The sequence below is a fragment of the Mytilus galloprovincialis genome, chromosome 6, assembly GCF_965363235.1.
Source record: "Mytilus galloprovincialis chromosome 6, xbMytGall1.hap1.1, whole genome shotgun sequence".
In the NCBI taxonomy this organism is placed as follows: Eukaryota; Metazoa; Mollusca; class Bivalvia; order Mytilida; family Mytilidae; genus Mytilus; species Mytilus galloprovincialis.
Window position 1 is genome coordinate 34,342,065 of NC_134843.1, and position 19,385 is coordinate 34,361,449.

At 31.2% G+C, this 19,385-nt stretch overlaps 1 protein-coding gene across 2 annotated transcripts in view; it reads right to left on the reverse strand.

Annotated features, from left to right (window-relative positions):
* The window catches only part of LOC143079433 (uncharacterized), a 64,080-nt gene extending 53,233 nt beyond the window's left edge, over positions 1-10,847 (reverse strand). The window contains exon 1 of one of the 2 annotated variants that reach the window (XM_076254770.1): positions 10,734-10,847. The gene's annotated coding sequence lies outside the window, so the exon portion shown is untranslated. Of the gene's footprint in view, positions 1-6,212; positions 6,353-10,733 lie in introns of those variants that run through there. The other variant, XM_076254771.1, reaches the window with a different exon arrangement.
* Between the last annotated feature and the right edge of the window lie 8,538 nt (positions 10,848-19,385).

Here is a 19,385-nt window from a genome sequence, read left to right on the forward strand (position 1 = left end):
TTTCGAAAGGGGGGGTGCTAGCCCAGGGCAAAGGGGGGGTGCAGGGGGGGTGCAAAACATATGTCCCGATTCAAATGCATTGATCGGCCAAAATAAAGGGGGGGTGCGGACCCCCGGAACCCCCCCTCTGGATCCGCCACTGCTGACTATGCGGTATGGGCTTTGTTCATTGTTGAAGGCCACGCAGTGACCTGTTTACTACTTGTATAGTTTCTGTGTCATTTGGTCTCTTGTGGAGAGATGTCTCATTGGCAATCCAAACCCATCTCCTTTTATATTGTTCAATTTTCTAGTAATTTAAATTTTTGTTTTACTTTATCTGTTTTAAAAAGTGTATGATTTCTACTATTCAGGTCAATTAAAAAAAATTAAGATGCATGTACCTCTGCATGCAATTACAACTATTTGCAACACATAATGCCAGCTGTTAGTATCTTACAGCAATATATGTTGATTTCAACATCTAACAATTGTATTCAACAAACATGTACACTTTTATATTTGACTACATGTATGTTGTTTGTAACCATAACATTCAAGTTGAACTGAATGGACAAGTTTCAAAAAGATATAGGTAATGATTATCATACATGTATGAGGGGGAGCGGAGAGGTCCTGATCCCGAAATCCTGGGCTTAAAAACATGAAATCCCCAGGTCCTGAATTTAAAGAATTTTAAATCCCTACATCCCGAAATTTGAAAAAAGAATTCCCAGATCCTGAAAGGGCCAATCCAGAAATTCCGAGCTTAAAAACACCAATCCCAACGTCCCGAAAAAGGTCCTGCCCCCCTCAATGTATGAGCTGAAAATAAATTGTACTCTATTTTCTATTTGTATACCCATTTAGGTTTAAAATTAATTGATTGCATTTTGCTAGCTTGCTTAACACCCAGTGACAGATGGAAAATTCAGGATAAATAGTATATTTGTTCTCACTTTATTTAAGTATAATATCATTCTCTGCTAGTATTTTGTATTATGTAGTATGTATTATTTATGTATTAATGTTCTTTCATGCACACCTTTATATTTATATATATTATATATCTCTTGTAAAATTCTTATATCTGTGTAAAATTGTGTATATGTATCCTATAAGCTGTATTATTATCATGATTATAAAGATTTTCTTTTTTTTTTTGGTTGTCAAATCATGAATTTAATTGTACCAAGGATTTGTATAGTGCAAATATACAAATCCTTGATTGTACCAATTAAAAAAATACTGATTTTCAACTTGCCTCTCTTTTTATAATATTTTATAGTTCATTCAAAGTTTCTACACATTTAGAATTCTTATTTCGTATTTGTAAAAATATATAATGAAAAAATTGAATATTTGTTTACAAATTCATTCTATCCCTGAAGCTCTGCTATTACACAGCATAGTTGAAGCATAAACTCAGCAAGAGTTTGTTAATTAATGTAAGACATACCATTGTATATGTTATACAGGTATATTTAACAGGTGAACCTAAATAAGGATACAATACCCCCAGAGGTTGGTGACATATTTAAAAAAGTGTCATTTATTACCGCAGATAAATAATTTGCAAAATCATTTTTGTTTGTAATTAATGAATTAATGATTTCAAACATACAACAAAATAAATGTGGAATGTATCCATATGACACAGATGATGCCCCCACTTGCATATAACATTATGAAGGGACATAACTCAAGCTACAAGTGATGCAACCAAATTCATACTATTTCTGATTATTGTGGATATATTTCTAAGCATTGTGTATAAGTTTCCTAATATTTGGTTGACCCAAACTAGTGACAGAACGGAAACAAAAAATTCAGAATTTTTTCTGCAATTTTTCCAATTGTAAAGGGGCATAACTCTAGAATGGAAAAAACTGACCCCACAAAAAGTCAAGCTTGATCTATGTTTAATGGTCATGATGGTATAAGCATTGTGTAAAAGTTTAATAACATTTGGTTGAGACAAACTTAAGTTGGAAAAAAGAAACAAAACACTGCAGCAATTTTCCCATTTGTTAAGTGGCATTGCTCTTGACAGGTAAAAGTGAGGTCACCAAAACTCAGACTTGATCTGTGATATTTGCACATTAGCATCCTGTATACGTTTCAAAATATCACCAAAACTCAGACTTGATCTGTGTTATTTGCACATTAGCATCCTGTATACGTTTCAAAATATCACCAAAACTCAGACTTGATCTATGTTATTTGCACATTAGCATCTTGTATACGTTTCAAAATATCACCAAAACTCAGACTTGATCTATGTTATTTGCACATTAGCATCTTGTATACGTTTCAAAATATCACCAAAACTCAGACTTGATCTGTGTTATTTGCACATTAGCATCCTGTATACGTTTCAAAATATCACCAAAACTCAGACTTGATCTGTGATATTTGCACATTAGCATCCTGTATACGTTTCAAAATATCACCAAAACTCAGACTTGATCTGTGTTATTTGCACATTAGCATCCTGTATACGTTTCAAAATATCACCAAAACTCAGACTTGATCTATGTTATTTGCACATTAGCATCTTGTATACGTTTCAAAATATCACCAAAACTCAGACTTGATCTATGTTATTTGCACATTAGCATCTTGTATACGAAAATATCAGAAGTATGCAGAAATACCAAACCCATAGAACAAATCTTATGACTGTACTAAATATCACATTTTAGGATTTGCTGACTGAGTGATGTGTGATTGCAGCATGCTTTATATTTAATGCGTTTCCCTTAGCATGCTTAGTTTTAGTTTGTTACCCCGATTTTGTTTTTTGTCCATAGATTTACGAGTTTTGAACAGCGGTATACTACTGTTGCCTTTATTTATACATTATGTTCCCTCTGTGATTAATAAGTACGGTAATGTTTTTAACAATGAGTAAAAAAACAAACATAGGATCAAGATAACCTCAGCTGTCAACTAGAATCTTTAAAATGTGTCACTTTATAGCAAAAACTGTACAAAATATCAAACACAGTACATTGTATCAAAGTTATGAATTATGTGTTAAAATGATACATGTGTCTCCAAATGGTTTTTACCATTACTCATAAGTTATATATGTAAACCTCCTAGTTGGTCTTCAATAAGATAGTTCCAATTTTGTTTTTGAAAATGAATTATGAATTTTAAAAAAAAGTACATGTTTATATACTTCAAACACCTCAGAAATGTCAGCGAGACAATTTTATTGACAAAAACAAATTCAAAAGAATGATAAGGATTATCCATCTCAATCATTGTCATTTTTTATACACATATTCATATTTATCATATTTTTACACACTTTCATTGTGAAAATATGCAACAATGTACTCCATTACATACTTTACATATCTATATAAGCTTGGTTACCCCAATAGATAATTTGATAAAGAAGTGTGTCTCATTGGGGTCTAAGCGTGATGCAGGATTGTCGATTTTTTTGTAAGCTTGACACGTGAAAGTCAAAATTATTGTTCCGTGAAAATGGGAAATGAAGTTTAGCGGGACACAGGAAATTACATCTTCTTTGTCCATCAACCTTAAAAGAAGTAGAAAGCTTAGGGTCCTATTTTAAACAGGCATTAGAACTGAGGACAGGGGACTCTTGATTTATTTATAAAATATATTTATATATCATATAGATAGATTGTTTTGCTTTTTTGCTTTTTTTTGTTTTCATGGTTTAGTTTGTTAAATGTATTTTGTGTATGTTTATATTATTTGTCACAAACTTATTGTTCAAGGTTTATATGACAATAAATATTGAATTGAATTGAATTTAGGTTTATATGGAAATTTCCATGTGTGTCTAATTTTTCAGCCATTTGACTATCCATTCTAAATCTCATTACAATGCCATGAAACACAAATATTGAACAGAGCAATATATTATCTGTCCCTTTAATGGCCTAAACACAGAACAATTCAAAACTAGAAAATAACACGATAGATGATACAGCATATGTGCTACCCTAACTGCCAAGTTCTAAATTACATCTGATGTTTTAAGCATGAGAGGGCATTATGCTTCTGTTTTAATATAATTATAGTACTATTCTAGAGTAAATATATGCTAAAATGCCATTCAGACTCCTTTGGAACTTGCCTTGATGAGGATTTAAGTAAATTCAACACCTCAAACAGGGGGGAAATCACACATAAAAAAATGTGGAAAATCTGAAAAAATCCTCTTTCACATTCAATATTTCAATTTAGTTAAAATTATACACATTTTATTATTCTTTTTCCCTTACTATCAATCTTTTAAAGCATTTTTTTTATGTATTGTTACCTTCCTTTTCAAGTTGAGTTTGTTACTGAGAAGAGGAGGGGTAGCATTGAAGGAGTTATTGGTACTTGCATGTGGCATCCAAGAGTCTAAAAAAAAATTTTACAATTTGATCAAATCAAGTCTAAATGTCATATTGACTCATTATACATTTTATGATTTTTTTTTTCATTATTTTAACATTTAAGTGCAAATAAAACATTCCAATTTATTTATATTTGTTTAGATAAATACCACAGGTCACTCTTTTAAATATTAACCAAAAAAACTTATTTTCACAGAAAAAGGTGTCGTTCAATGGGATAAAATATAAATACTACATGATTTATTTACATATTGTGATATATTTATATTTTTTGTAGGAAAAAGTGTCTGATATTACCTGTGATTACCTGAGAAATCAAAGTCATTTGATTCAAGATCAAAGAGCTAGGTAAAATAACTACAAATGATGAAGAGCAAAGATAGGGTGAAAGCTCAAAGTTTGGCCTTTGTCCTCGGGCAATAGGTGTGCAATTCTTGACTGTCTAGATAATATTTCGATAGTTTTATAGCTTCAGCCATAAAACAGAGTCCATAAATAGTCAACAGCATTTAAAAGTAAATGATCCATCACTGTACACCTACTTAGATAACCATGTTTTTTTTAAGATTGTGATCAATTTTTCAAGGATAGATTACTGCACTAAAAATTCAACTGACCTACAGTAGAGATAAAAAAAAAAAACTTCCCAGTGTTAAAAAGTGCAGATTTTCACAAAAATTTCCTTTTTTCTTTTCACAATTTCTAACCTGTCAGCTCAAAAGAATCTTTGTACTTGCAAAGTAAACACTTAAACTTTTGTCAACATACAGATACAAAAAGTTTATTTTTTAATGTGTCAGTGTTGTAAATGTGGTAATTGAAATTATCTGTGCCATTATTAGGCTAGCAAATTTAATTTCAAGAAAAGATGGATTCATTTACAGTGATGCACAAATCATGTTACATGCATAAAAAATTTAAAATGCAAGTTTTAATTTAATGCAATACTAATCATGTTATATTATTTGCCTGATAATAAGATTTGAAAAATTTATATAACAGTTTAAGAAATTTACTCATCTACTGCAGGATTCCTCTGACAACTTTTTTTTGGCAGAAAGTCGTAAAAATGTTAATATTAAGAGGAATTATATATATAAGGCATTCTAGCAGAGCCGGCATACAGAGTATATCTCCCGGTTGATACAATAATTCCAGGTCATGTTTTGATTTCCTAACATGATTTCTTTGATAGAGGGTTGCTGCTAACAAGGAAGCTATTAAACCAAGAGTTTCAAGTGGTGTTGTTGAAATAATTCCTTTAGAAATTATACTGTTGTATCGTCATGCCATCACAAGTTGGTTGAACATTCTGGAATATCCCTTTCACAGATGTTCTTAATATTGTAATTACAATCCTGTCCCCTTTACCCAGAATGTGATCTAATGAATTATACTTATAATCAGGTTTGTAGCCAGGTCTGTTAACTGTAGCACTAACGATGGTTTTATTATTGCAAAAAATGCAACAAGGGTAATTGCAATAATTAAAACTTCGTGTTTTGAATTTTTTTATATTAATCAAACATTGTTGAACAGAATTTTTCTCAAAATCGCAACAATTAAAATTGCAATAAAAAAATGCACGCAATAATTTCGGAACTAACAGTAATAGCAGGTTTGTTAATGTAGGTTGGTATGACCTTAATGTTTTAGATAATTATTCACACATCTGAGTCTTTAAAATGTTGAAGCACAATTAGTAAACAATTTAATCAAATATTTGTCAAACCACAGTTGATCCTAAATATGAGTATATGTTATTATGTACCTATAGATGTGTCATATCTACATCTATATTATTATTTCTCAATTTTCTTTACAGCATTTTGTTATGTTTACCTGGCTCAGGTGTCTGAATCAAATCTAAATCACATTCTTTTCATTTTAATATCCACAGGAATGTAGGTAAATATTAAAACCTTAAATGAACCTTCGATTACTTTCAAATGTATAAGCGTACAAAACCTATACAATATTAGAATGCTCCTGGTTATAAAAATATTTCACCCTTAATAACATTTATGACCCTTTAATACTACTGTTGATGTAATCATTAAAAAATTCCTACAACTTTTTGAAGCATGGCTTATTAGAATACAAAATTTGATAAAAACAATAAATATTGATTTGTACCTTAGGGACTTAATTTGTCACAACAAAGAACATCTGATAAGATATATGTCTTTGTACATTGCAGTAATTATTTGTAACACAATACAAACAGGTGCTTAGACTGTCTTCTAAAAAGATAAAATCTTCCCACCAAACATTCATATATACATTTGTATCTAATTGAATTTCAAATTTTTCTGAACAAATGTAAATTGAACTCAAAAATAAGAACTTGGAAATTTGACTAAGGCTGACAACAAAGATCTGTGACCCTCATGACTTATATGTCTGCTTATTGAACAAAACCTGTGAATCATTAATTGTTGAGTGCTGAGTGGCCAGTGGCAAATATTTCATGCATATTCCAAACCTCTGACTGTCATATATACAATATGATGACCTATTGGAGACCTGTAATTGATTGATTGTTGCTTGCTTAACATCCAGTGGTCATTATTTCATGCAAATATATTTTGGGCAATGTGATCTGTGACCCCTATGACTAGTATATGTACATGTACATGTATATGACTGGCAGCTTAAAACCTGCAATTGATAGATTTTTGCTTGCTTAATGTCCAATGCAAGTAATTCATACATTTTCATGACAATGAGACTTCTTGAGATTCATGATTTAAAAATGTCTGCCTGTTCAATGAACCTGTAATTAATAGATTGGTGCTTGTTTTCTGTCCAGTGACAAGTATTTCATATATATATTCTGGACTTTGAGACATGTGACTTTCATAACTTATACATGTTTGCATTTTGAACAAAGCTCTGTATTAATTGCTTGTTGCTTGCCTAAAATCCAGTGGCAAGTATTTCATGTATTTTCTGGACATTGAGACCTGTGACTCTCATAACTTATATCTGTCTGCCTATTGAACAAAGTTCTGTAATCAAATGAGTGTTGCTTGCTTGCTTAGCATCCAGTGGTAGTTATTTCATGCATAATCAGGCAATGAGACATGTAAACCCCTAAGGTCAAATATAGAGTGGCCTGCAGTTGATTACGTACACAATGTACCCAACCTCTGGTCTCTGGTGGATAGTTGTCTCAATTGCAATCATACCACATCTCATTATTTGTATATGTGTGCAGTGTACGCAGAATGATTCATCCAATTATAAACTTAAGAAGTATGATCCCAGGGTTCTCACTAAGGCGAGTCCATGAGTCCTGGACTCATCAAAATCTGTCTGGACTCACCATTTACAAAACTGATGAGTCCACAGATGCATCAAGATTGAAATATTGTATATAAACTGAACACAGTTAAACACAAATATCATCATTTTATAGCAAAAGGTTAAAAGTGATCTGAATTTAATGTAATTCATTGCTCTATTAGGATATGGAGACTATAATATTACATTATATTGCAATAAATTATTTTCTTCTAGCTGTTGGACTCATCATGGCCAAAAATGACGAGTCCCTGGACTCGCCTTCAAAAATCCTTAGCGAGAACCCTGTGATCCACCTAATTACCTTCAGTCATCCAATTTTAAGGAATATGGTCCATGTTATATGATTCTTTTAATAACTGAAGGAATATGATTCATCCAATTAAATTTAGGAATAATTGATCCATCCAACATGATTCATCCAAATTAACTTAAACAATATGATCCATCCAGCATGATTCATCCAAATTAACTTAAACAATATGATCCATCCAACATGATTCATTCAATTTAACTTAAACAGTATGATCCATCCACCATGATTCATCCAAATTAACTTAAGGTAGTTGATTTATTCAATATGAGTCATCCAATCAACTTCAAAAGTATGATTCATCCGTAACCATAAGTCACCCAGTTAACTTAAGGAGTATGATTCATTCAGTTACCTTAAGTCATCCAATAAACTTAAGGAGTAAGATTCATCCAATTACCATAAGCCATCCAATAAACTAAAAGAGCATGATAAATCCAATTAATTAAGGAGTACAAAAATGTTTAATTCATCCAATTAACTCAAGGAATATGATTTACCCTTTAAGGAATACAAAAATGTTGATTCATCCAATTAACAAAATGATTAAGGAATACAAAAATGTTGATTCATCCAATTAAGGAATACAAAAATGTATGATTCATCCAATTAACTCTGAGCAGAATGATGGAGTATGATGAAGGAGTATGATTCATCCAATTAACTTAAGGAGTATGATTCATCCAATTAACTTAAGGAGTATGATTCATCCAATTAACTTAAGGAGTATGATTCATCCAATTAACTTAAGGAGTTTTATTTATCCAATTAACTTGAAGGAGTATGATTCATCCAATCAATTGTAAGGGGATAATATGTACTAAAGGAATGTTGTTTAAACAATTAATTTTTAAACAAGATATCAATATAAAAATAAGGAAATGTGGTATGAATGCCAATGAAACAACTTTCCATCAAAGTTCAAATGAAGTGGACAAGATGAGTAGACTTCAGAAGTGCAGTCGCAGAATTCTAACAAAAGCTGTAGTTAACTGTCCCAAGAAGTCAATTTCACTTTTTTGTACACACATGTTTACAAATGTTTAATTGTTTGATCATACATACATATGTATTTTACTATTATAAGTAGTTATGCTTGCCAGGATCTATAAGATATATACATCCATTGAGAAAGACATCTCCTATTTTACAGACTTCCAAGAAGTAAACAGGTTCACAAAAAAATTTAATCACCCATATTTAAAATAACAACTTTAGAAATCTCAATCAGGAAGAATTTTAAGAAAAAAAAATTGTGATCAACAGAACTTTTCATTTTTTTCTTTGGTCTATTTTTGCTTGTACATGTACCTGTAACATTTTATAAGGCAACATTTAATTAAATATGGGAGAAGTACTAGTCTTGCTTATAATCTAAGAGGTAGCAAGACAAAGCATGTAATTATGCATTAATATAATACTATAAACATGATAAAGGGACATCACTTGTGGAAAATTCAAAGAAATTCAAAATTTTGACAATATGTGTTATGAATATGGTATACTCGGAACTACATATACTTGGGTTTACTATTACCAAGTACACTGGGAAGACTACCACGTCATATTAAGGAAATCTGGGGTTCCCAATGGTATATTTGACAGTCATTACCTAGTTGTTATCCTGATCGGACATCCCCACATTGATGAGCGACCTAATAGATGAGAAATGACTCAATCCTAGGATTGTTATATTCAGGTAATATATAACACCTACACATAACCGGGTTTTTATCCCAGGCCATTCATTAGGAGGCGGTACCCGGTACTTTTACCCTCCTATGATATTGACAAGTACCGCTTAAATGTAGGAATTTTTATATAAGATATTCATGGAATAAATTGAAAAGTACCACCTAGAAACGAGGAAAGTACCAGTCAACATGAAAGATAATGAAACCACTGATAACCCCATAAAATCATTACTTTGTATCTTCAGTAAATTTACTAACATTAAGTAATATAAAAGTTTTTGCTTGAAAACTGAAGGAGTAACTGGGACAAACCATATACCATATTGGAACAGATGGAGCACCAGGGGTGTAAAAAATTGCCCACAAACACTTTGTCAGAAGGCTATAAAGAGATAAAATCGCAGCATGGGACATAATACCGCAAAGAAAGTTTACATCCATAATTCTTTTTCTAGAAATGCATTGGATTTTACAAGATGAGAAAACTGTGAATCAGAATATTCTTTTACCATACTGGTGTTTTCTTTAATTATTGAAAGAGAAAACTATTTTTGACATGTTTTGAACCACTTAAGCACCTGATTATTGAGATATACAAAGAAGCATGAAATTAAATAAAAGTTTAAATGGTTTATAATGTACACACTTGTGCAGACTGTACTAGATTTTGGCAAGTTATCAAGTTCTGTCAAGCCATTTAAATTATTTAGGAATAGGTAACCTTATTTGAAGTTTTGAACATATGTGGTGTATTAAAAAATGTTACTAAATTAAACAAAAAATCCAAAATAAAATATACTCAATTTTTGTTCACTGTTAAATATTATTTCCCACTAAATTGATAGTAAAAGGGGATATGTATTTTCTCAACAAAACAAATGAACTGGGCAGTGAGTGTGACCGTGACGTACTGTGCAGCATAAAAAAATTAATATTATGTGTGTATTTGAGTAGACAGTAATCAACAAGTTCATTACACTTAATTTCTTACATATCCTCATTAAAAAGTTTAATCAATAATTGCCAGGACTTAATTTTACGTTTACTTACCTTTTTCAGCCCAGGTGTGATTTTACTACAGGTACGTCTATCGTGGGAACTCGGACTTGTCCATGCACATCGTAGTAAATGACGTATTTTCGGTACATTTCGATATGGCGGGAAATATAAAATTTGTAATATTACAAAATACTGTTTACAAAACGAATAAAATTATGTTTAGTTAAAGATTTGTATAGTGACTATGTAAACAAATCATTGATTAAAATTAACAAGGACGTACTTTAGTTAGTTAGTTACTGTTATACATCCTTAACACTAATGTGTGTTATAGTAGTCTCAGAATGAATAAATCATGAATCGGTTCAATCAGAGACATATAATACATGTATTATATGTCTCTGGTTCAATCTGACGGATATCTCAGTTCTGTATTGTATATTTTGATTAAGATATTCTGACTGAAATTCCAGTCTCAAGGTGGATAACAATATTTGATTAAATTTCACTGTCTTCCAACAGGGAGCAATACATTTTAGTTCAAGCTTCCAAAAAGCAATATTTAAAACCCAGCATTGTCCTTAGGGGACGACCATTTGATATTCTGGGGGGGCCAGGAGGATTTGTTTTTGATCGGTTATTTATTTTTGCAAACTAAGAGGACAGATTATTCATTTTCTGCACTATTGAAGCAAGATTTTTCATTTTCATTAAAGCAAGGGACTGATTATTCATTTTCACAACTATATTTTTGATATTCGAAAAACATACAATTTTTTAAATGTTTTGTTTATAAATAATGCATATAGTATAGTCAAGTCATTATGTAACATTTAATTAGATTAACCATCCCCCTCTACAGAAATGAATCTTTTAAATTCCCAACTGCATATACACATAGTATTAAGTTTAGTTATAACTAGGCACTTTTAAATGTTTTGGCAAACCTACTATGCCGAGCGGAGCGAGGCAAAATTTTTTTTGAAGGGTTTTGGAGCCACTGAAGGCCCAAGAAGCTATAGAACAAATGATGCAAAATCATGCTTTCTGGGTGTTCGGAAGACCCTTTCATAATCTGAAAATGAAGTTTTCTTTTAATAATTTTTTGACAATATTTTGGTCTCAAAGCAAAATGTATAAATTCAGTGTAAGACTGAAGTTTGTAGGGAAAACATCAAAAGACCAATGTGCATGATAAAGCAAAAATGGAATTCACATAGTTAAGCCTGTGGCTGCTGTATTTTTTTTTTTAAACTCATGATCAAGTTCATAACAAAATTACTAGATTACAAAAGGAATGCAACACTAACAGAATACAGAAGGGCAATCAATGAACAAAAGACAAATAAATAAGAAACATTGATCCCGAAAAATCAGGGCTATAAGTCTGAGGGAAAACAGAACTTTCTTCTTGCAAGGCCGTGAACACAATTTGATATGGAGACAAGCGTTTGGTTTTGAAATTTCCTACATGGAGTTACGGCCAAGTTAAAATAAAAGTGAGGTAAGGTTTCCTGAGACAATATACTTCAAGTTAAATGAAACCAATTTTCAGACATTTTAAGTATATTTAAATAATATTTATACTTTTGTTATTAAAAAATTTGGGAAGTGTTTTTGATTTTTTTTGGGAAAAAAGATGAATTTATGAAGAATCTGGTGCCATCTCATATACTTTCGATTAGACCTGCTGAGTTATTTATTTTCTATACATTGCAAGTCAGGTAATTTATTTTCAAACTACCACAGAACAAACCATTTATTTTTGTGATTATCAAGGCTGAGTTATCTATTTTCAAAATCCTCCTATCTTACATTCATACATGCCTTTAATGCTTTACATTCTCTTTTTTTTATTTTTGAAATTTGAAATTTAAAAATTTACATTTTATCAGACCGATATTGGTCAAAAGCCATAATTTGATAAATAGTTATTTTCAAGGCTTAGAATAAAAAATATAAAAGGTGGCTTACATAAGTATTAATGATGATTTTAACACTCAGTCTTTTTTTTCTTATTACTTTTAAACGCACTTGATTACTCATTTATTAGGATCTAGAAATGTCGGCTATTAAGAATTTATAAAGAAAATACGAACAGTATGACAGACAATTTTCAAGGTAACAGTTGTGTGTCGATCTTTGCAAACATTACAAATAAATTATATCTCTCGCCAATTGTACTGATCATATAGTACTGAGAATCTGTATAGTTTTAATTCAATAAAAAGAGATCTTTTCTTACACATTTGAAATTCTGTCATCCATTCAATTTACCTTACAAATCCTTGATATACAAAGGGAGATAATTACTAGCGAATTGAATAATAGCCTGGGATCCGGCCCAATCTAGCTGCGCGTCGTAAGGGCCAGGTGGGGAACAAATACCATGTGATCGATTCAGTGCCAGTTGACTCTGAATCTAAAGTGAGGCTGAATAAATATTTGCATAAATTTTGATGTTTGATGTAAACCAGCACAATTGGAATCCAATTGACACCTTGGTATGGAACGCGTAAAGCACATTAATAGATCATCACAGTTTATCGGCGACAATGATAGATTATCGGTCGACCATTATAGATGTACGGCGTAAAGTATACTTTACGGTCGACCATCATAGATGGTCTAATTAATGTGACTCTCGCGCAGACAATGATAGTTACTTCTTGGATAATGCATTTACAGTCGACAAGGTGAATTGTTTCGACAATGATAGTTAACCTCGACCAAGTGAATTAAAACACAAGTCGTAAATTCGATAATTTTAGATAAAACCGGAAATGCTAGCCAATTGTAAAATCGATTTTGATTGGCGGTCAACTTTTTCCTTTGGAAGTTAATTCCTTGAAGTTAATTCCTTAAAGCAAAAGTTACCCTTTCTAAAACATGTTCAACAGGTGTTTTAAAAAATAAATTTCGGACTTCACATCCTTGTATTATCTTTGATGGTAAAGTGCATTGGACAATTCGTGCAACAGAATGGACACAAGAGGAACTTAGTTTCCAATTTTCAATCCACGAATATTGAAGCTTCTTGTAAAAATTAAAAGTTCCACACATAAATAAAGTTTTGTTTTCTCTATCGTTTACAAAGTAAAATACCTTTTATTATCAAATACATGTATATTTGTATTTTTTCTCTAAAAGGTTTGATTTTTACAGGTAAATGCATATTACAGGTGGCTAGATTATCACATGTTTACCTGTTATATTGCTAAGAGGTGTCAGAAGTTAAATTTCTATAACAACTGGCCCCAATAAACGTTGACATAACAGGGAAAAAGAAATAAAAGTTTTTTTTAAGAATGTTATAATCAATAAATTAATTCGTGACTGTTTAACAGTAAGAAACAAATTTTCAACATTCATAAACAAGAAATCTTTAAAGATTTATGCTCTATGGTTCTTTTTTTTTTTTTGTGTAATTATTTGGGTTTTTCTTTTGTACAGAAATCTATATATCATTTCATATAATATTTTATGAAGTTAGTGTGTCTTAACACTTATTAGGGAACCCCAAGGGTGACTGGGGTATAGAAATATAGTCACTTGGTCATCAAGTAACTGTTAGTACTATAGAAAAATTAACAAGTACCGATATGACAATAGAATATTCCTCAAGTAACTGCTATGACAATAAAATATTCCGCAAGTAACTGCTATGACAATTGAATATTCCTCAAGTAACTACTATGATTTTAGGATATTCATCATGTTACTCCTATGAAAATATGATATTCCACAAGTACCTGCTTTGAGTTAGTATATGATATTTATCAAGTACCTGATATAGCAATAGGATATTCATCATGAACTGCTTTGACATTCATTAAGGAAATTCTATGACTATCAGATATTCACCAAATCCCTTATTTGAATATAGGGTATTCAACAAGTAACTGCTATGATAATAGGATATTCATCAAGTAGCTGCTATGACTATAGGATATTCATTATTCAACTGCTATGACAATAGGATATCCACCAAGTAACTGCTATGACTATAGGATATTCATCAAGTAGCTGCTATGACTATAGGATATTCATTATTCAACTGCTATGACAATAGGATATCCACCAAGTAACTGCTGATATGACAATAGGATATTCATCAAGCTACTGTTTTTACTATAGAACATTCCTGAAGTAACTGTTATAACAGTATGCTATTCATCAGATACCTACTATAACAATAATATATTCATCAAGTACCTGCTATGACAATATGTTATTTTTCAAGTAACTGTTATGACTATACGATATTCATCGAGAAATTGCTATGACTGCAAGATATTCACGAAGTAACTGCTATGACTGCAGGATATTCATCTAGTACCTGCTATGACAAAAGGATATTCGTCATTTATCTGCTATGACTAAAGGATATTCATTAAGTTCCTGCTATGATTATAGGATATTCATCAAGTAACTGCTTTGACTACAGGATATTCATCAAGTACCTGCTTTGACTATAGGATATTCATCAATGCTCTTATTTGAATGTATTTACATGTACATGATTTGGAGCAGATTTTATTTTGCAGGAATAGATTTGTATTTCAGAAAGAAATTTATTCAAAAATTGAGAAGGATTAGCATTTTTTAAAAATAAAATAGAAATTGGATTCCTAAAAAAAAGGGGGCTAGATGGGTATGTGTTGGCATTGGATGATTTACAAAGATAAATTGCATGTACGCATCATTAGAGCTGTAAAGTCTGAAGCTATAATTAGTTAATTTGTTAGTTTTTCCATTTCAGTGACATGAAAACCCCCCATAATACTAAGCGTATAATTTCGACAAATACTCTCGACTTAAATGATGTCGTGAGTAACATTTTGCTCACATTTTTTAAAATTTTACCCCGAACATTTTTCTGAGTAAAATCAGTTTGAAGTGAATGTCAAAATTTGAACATGACCTTGACCTTGGCCTAATTTTCTAAGTTGTGACACAAGGATCTTTAATAAAGCGACTCTATGTTTATACGGCTTAAGGTTTATGAGTTTATATGCATAAGGGGAAATAACTCTCATATGGTCACTCCGGAGAACTTTGGTGCAATCCAACTTATCATCTTGAAGATATAGCAAGCACTTTGGTAAAATAAATTTGTCGTAATCTTTTACGGTTGTGAAGGAGTAGTGGACACAAGGAAAACAGTGTTCGGGGAGATAACTCTTACAATGTAAAGTGTACGGTTTAACAGGGTCAGTTTCAAAAGCGCAATAACTGTTCGATATCATATGCGAAAAAATCTAGGCGACATCTTGCGAAACCACAATACTTCGCAAGAACAAAATGTGGCAGAAGAAAATAAATAAATCTCAGAACGAAACCAAAAGGTCTTTCCACGGAAAAGTTTAAAGACCTAATAATCAAAACCAAATAAATGGGTCTTTCCACGGAGAGGTGGAAAGACCTAATAATCAGAACAAAATCAATAGGTCTTTCCACTGAAAGGTAGAAAGACGTAAGTAATATGATTGTCAATGAACTATGACAGTTATACTATTATTCTAGCAAATAACCTTATGTCATCTCCGTGCCTATATCATCGTCCTAAGAATATATGAAATATTTGCCTCTGAACGTTAATCAACCAATAATCGATAATTCATTAATATGTCAAACCATTGAAGGTAACATGGAAACTAAGTACAAACTAGTATGATTGTCAATGAACCATAAAACTTATACTATTATACTACCAAACAGCCTTGTGTTATCTCTATATTATAGCCCTAAAAAACATGAAATATGTGCCACTGGATGTTAAGCGACCACAATCAAGAATTCATTTCAAACCTTATACAGAACATGAAAACTAGTTATAAATCAATATGACTGTCAATGAACTATGGAAGTTATACTATAATACTAGCAAACAACCTTAGGTCATCACTATATCATAGTCCTACACATACATGAAATATTTGTCACTGGCATTAAAACAATCACAATCAATAATTCATCGTTATTTCAAGTCAAACCTTAGTTGGAAACATGGAAAATAAATACAAATTCATATGATTGTCGATGAAATATAGATGTTATACTATTATACTAGCAAATAACCTTAGGTCATCACTATATATATATATATATATATATATATATATATATATATATATATATATATATATATATATATATAGACAATAACTGTTTAGTGTCTTTAAATATCAGCTGTATTTGTACGAGGCTAGGCAACAAGGTGTATGCGAACTTTTAGCGAGCCACTACACCTGTTTCGAGTCTTTATCCTGCAATTAATTCTGTATATTGTTTGTGTTTTGAAAGACACAAAAACTAACATATTTAGCATTTTTTCCCGATTTGTGTTCCCTTGAGGCCCGAGTAGCAATATCAAAATTACACATTACGCTGAAGACGGGTTCGCAAAAAAAGAATCTCGAATGGTCAACAATAATACATCGCACAAGGTGAATAATTATCTATTTTAAAATAACAACTAATTTCAACAGTAAAAACAAATAACAAAACATTGTCAAATTTGAAACAGAAGTGTACGAGTTGTCCTACGTTTCAGACTTGACATTCACTAAACATGCATGCTGAAATTGACATGGTTGATTTTCTAACACAATCATACACATTCAAGTTTGAAATCGACATTATTGTCATCGTCATTGGAATGCAACTGGAATACACATTCTGTGGTCACACAGGTTCAAACAATACTCAGTCCGACAGTGGTCGGAGCTTTAAAGCGATATCTGTACAGTATACAGATACAGCATAGCGATGGAACTTAGGACAGGGGACCCTTTAATATTTACCTGAATTTGTGTATGCATATTGAGTTACTTAGTTATTGTCTTTATTTGTTTTTGTTGTTGTTATATGTCACAAACTGTATAGTTTATATGGCAATAAAACTTTGAATTGAACTGAATTGATATCTGTAGAGCTGTATCTCTATAGTAGGACACCTAATTGCAGGATAAATAGCTTTATCATATACTTAGACTAAATAACATATGATTTTTACTGTATGATAACAAGGATTTGTATAGTTAGATTTCGAACTATACAAATCCTTGATGATAATAACATTAAATTAACGTAAACTCCATATTTTACGAATTGGTGCTTAGCGGGCTGATATGAAAAGTTTATCACATGCTTCGATTATCACATGCCTTTCCGTAACGTTATCACATGGCATTCCGGTGATACTCGGTAAATTCCGGAAAATACACCTCAATGCTACGTTTTCAGTGAAAAACATTACAAAGTAGTGTACAAAACAATTATTTGAATACTGGAAAGTAAATTGTGTAAAATAATAAAATTGAATTAAAAAAAATATATTAAATAAATGCATTTTTTAAGTTTTTCTGAAACATGATTTAGAAAGTTACTTTAAAAAAGTTGACTTTTCCAAACAATGTTCATTATGTATATTGTTGAATTATTATTTTTTTGTCGATTCGTCCATATTAAAATGTGTTTTTTTCTCTCTGTTGAGGCATATGATCGAAAGATTTCATATTGAATGTATCTAATTTTGAGTCCGACGTCCGTGAACTTTTTACTCTTTCAACTTCTTTTCGGGAACCACGTAAAAGGATCAATACATGAATCTGTTATTTTTCTCTACTGTTGAAGCATATGATAAAAAGATCATAACATGTCATTTTTCATATCGCATGTATTATCAGCCCTCGGTCAATATCAGCCCTCGAGCAATGCGGCTCTTGGGCTGATATTGAACCTAGGGCTGATAATACATGCGATATGAAAAATGACATGTAATAATCTGATAATCTTACAAAAATAATATCAAATTGCACGAAAGAACGAGAAATGATGGATTTAATATATTCAAAGAAGACGGTGAACAAAAACTATTTGAATTTAATTCCTTTACAAATTGCGAGAATTATTAGAAACAATAGCAACATGTACAAAATTTGTTTCTGAATATATTCTGTCTACAGATATTCATTGGTTATAGTTCTGCCAAATTAAAATATTTTGATTCGTTCGAGTTTAAGCTGTCTGCCTGTGAGGCTTACTTACTTTAAAACATTGCATATTAAATTCTATAGAATTAAGCAATATAAAGTACGTAGTGTCAGGTCAGAAATATTGATGCCATACCATGAATAAGTAGATTTATGGTTATTTTATACACCAAACAAATAAAAAGCTACTTTCGCGGCATTTCTTTTAATTTAAAAATTAAAATCTGGTAATGATCAGTTGATATTGCAAGAAACTTTTCTGTACCGCATTTATTTGCTAAGGTTTGCTTCTTAATTACACAGTGAAATTATATGTGTCCGATTTTCCAATAATTAGTTCTGTAGCCCGAGTTGTGACTGGATTTACAGGTGAGCGATTGCGCAATTTATTGCCTTCTAATTAATCCCCTGAAATTAAGCTGGAGGTGAAGTTCTAAATGGATTATCACTTGGTAATTGATTTTACAACTAAACAAATTACTTTATTTAAACAGAAGCACTGGGCAATACTATGGTATTCAATCCGGAAAAACAATATATGTCACGGTACATATATATCAATTCTTTATTAACCAAATGTTTTACAACATATAGGTGTCTCAGTTAATATATAAAAAAAAAATGCACGATTTTTTAATATAAAATATTTGATATAAAAAAAACTATTTTGTTACATTAAAAATAATAAATGTAATATTGATAAATA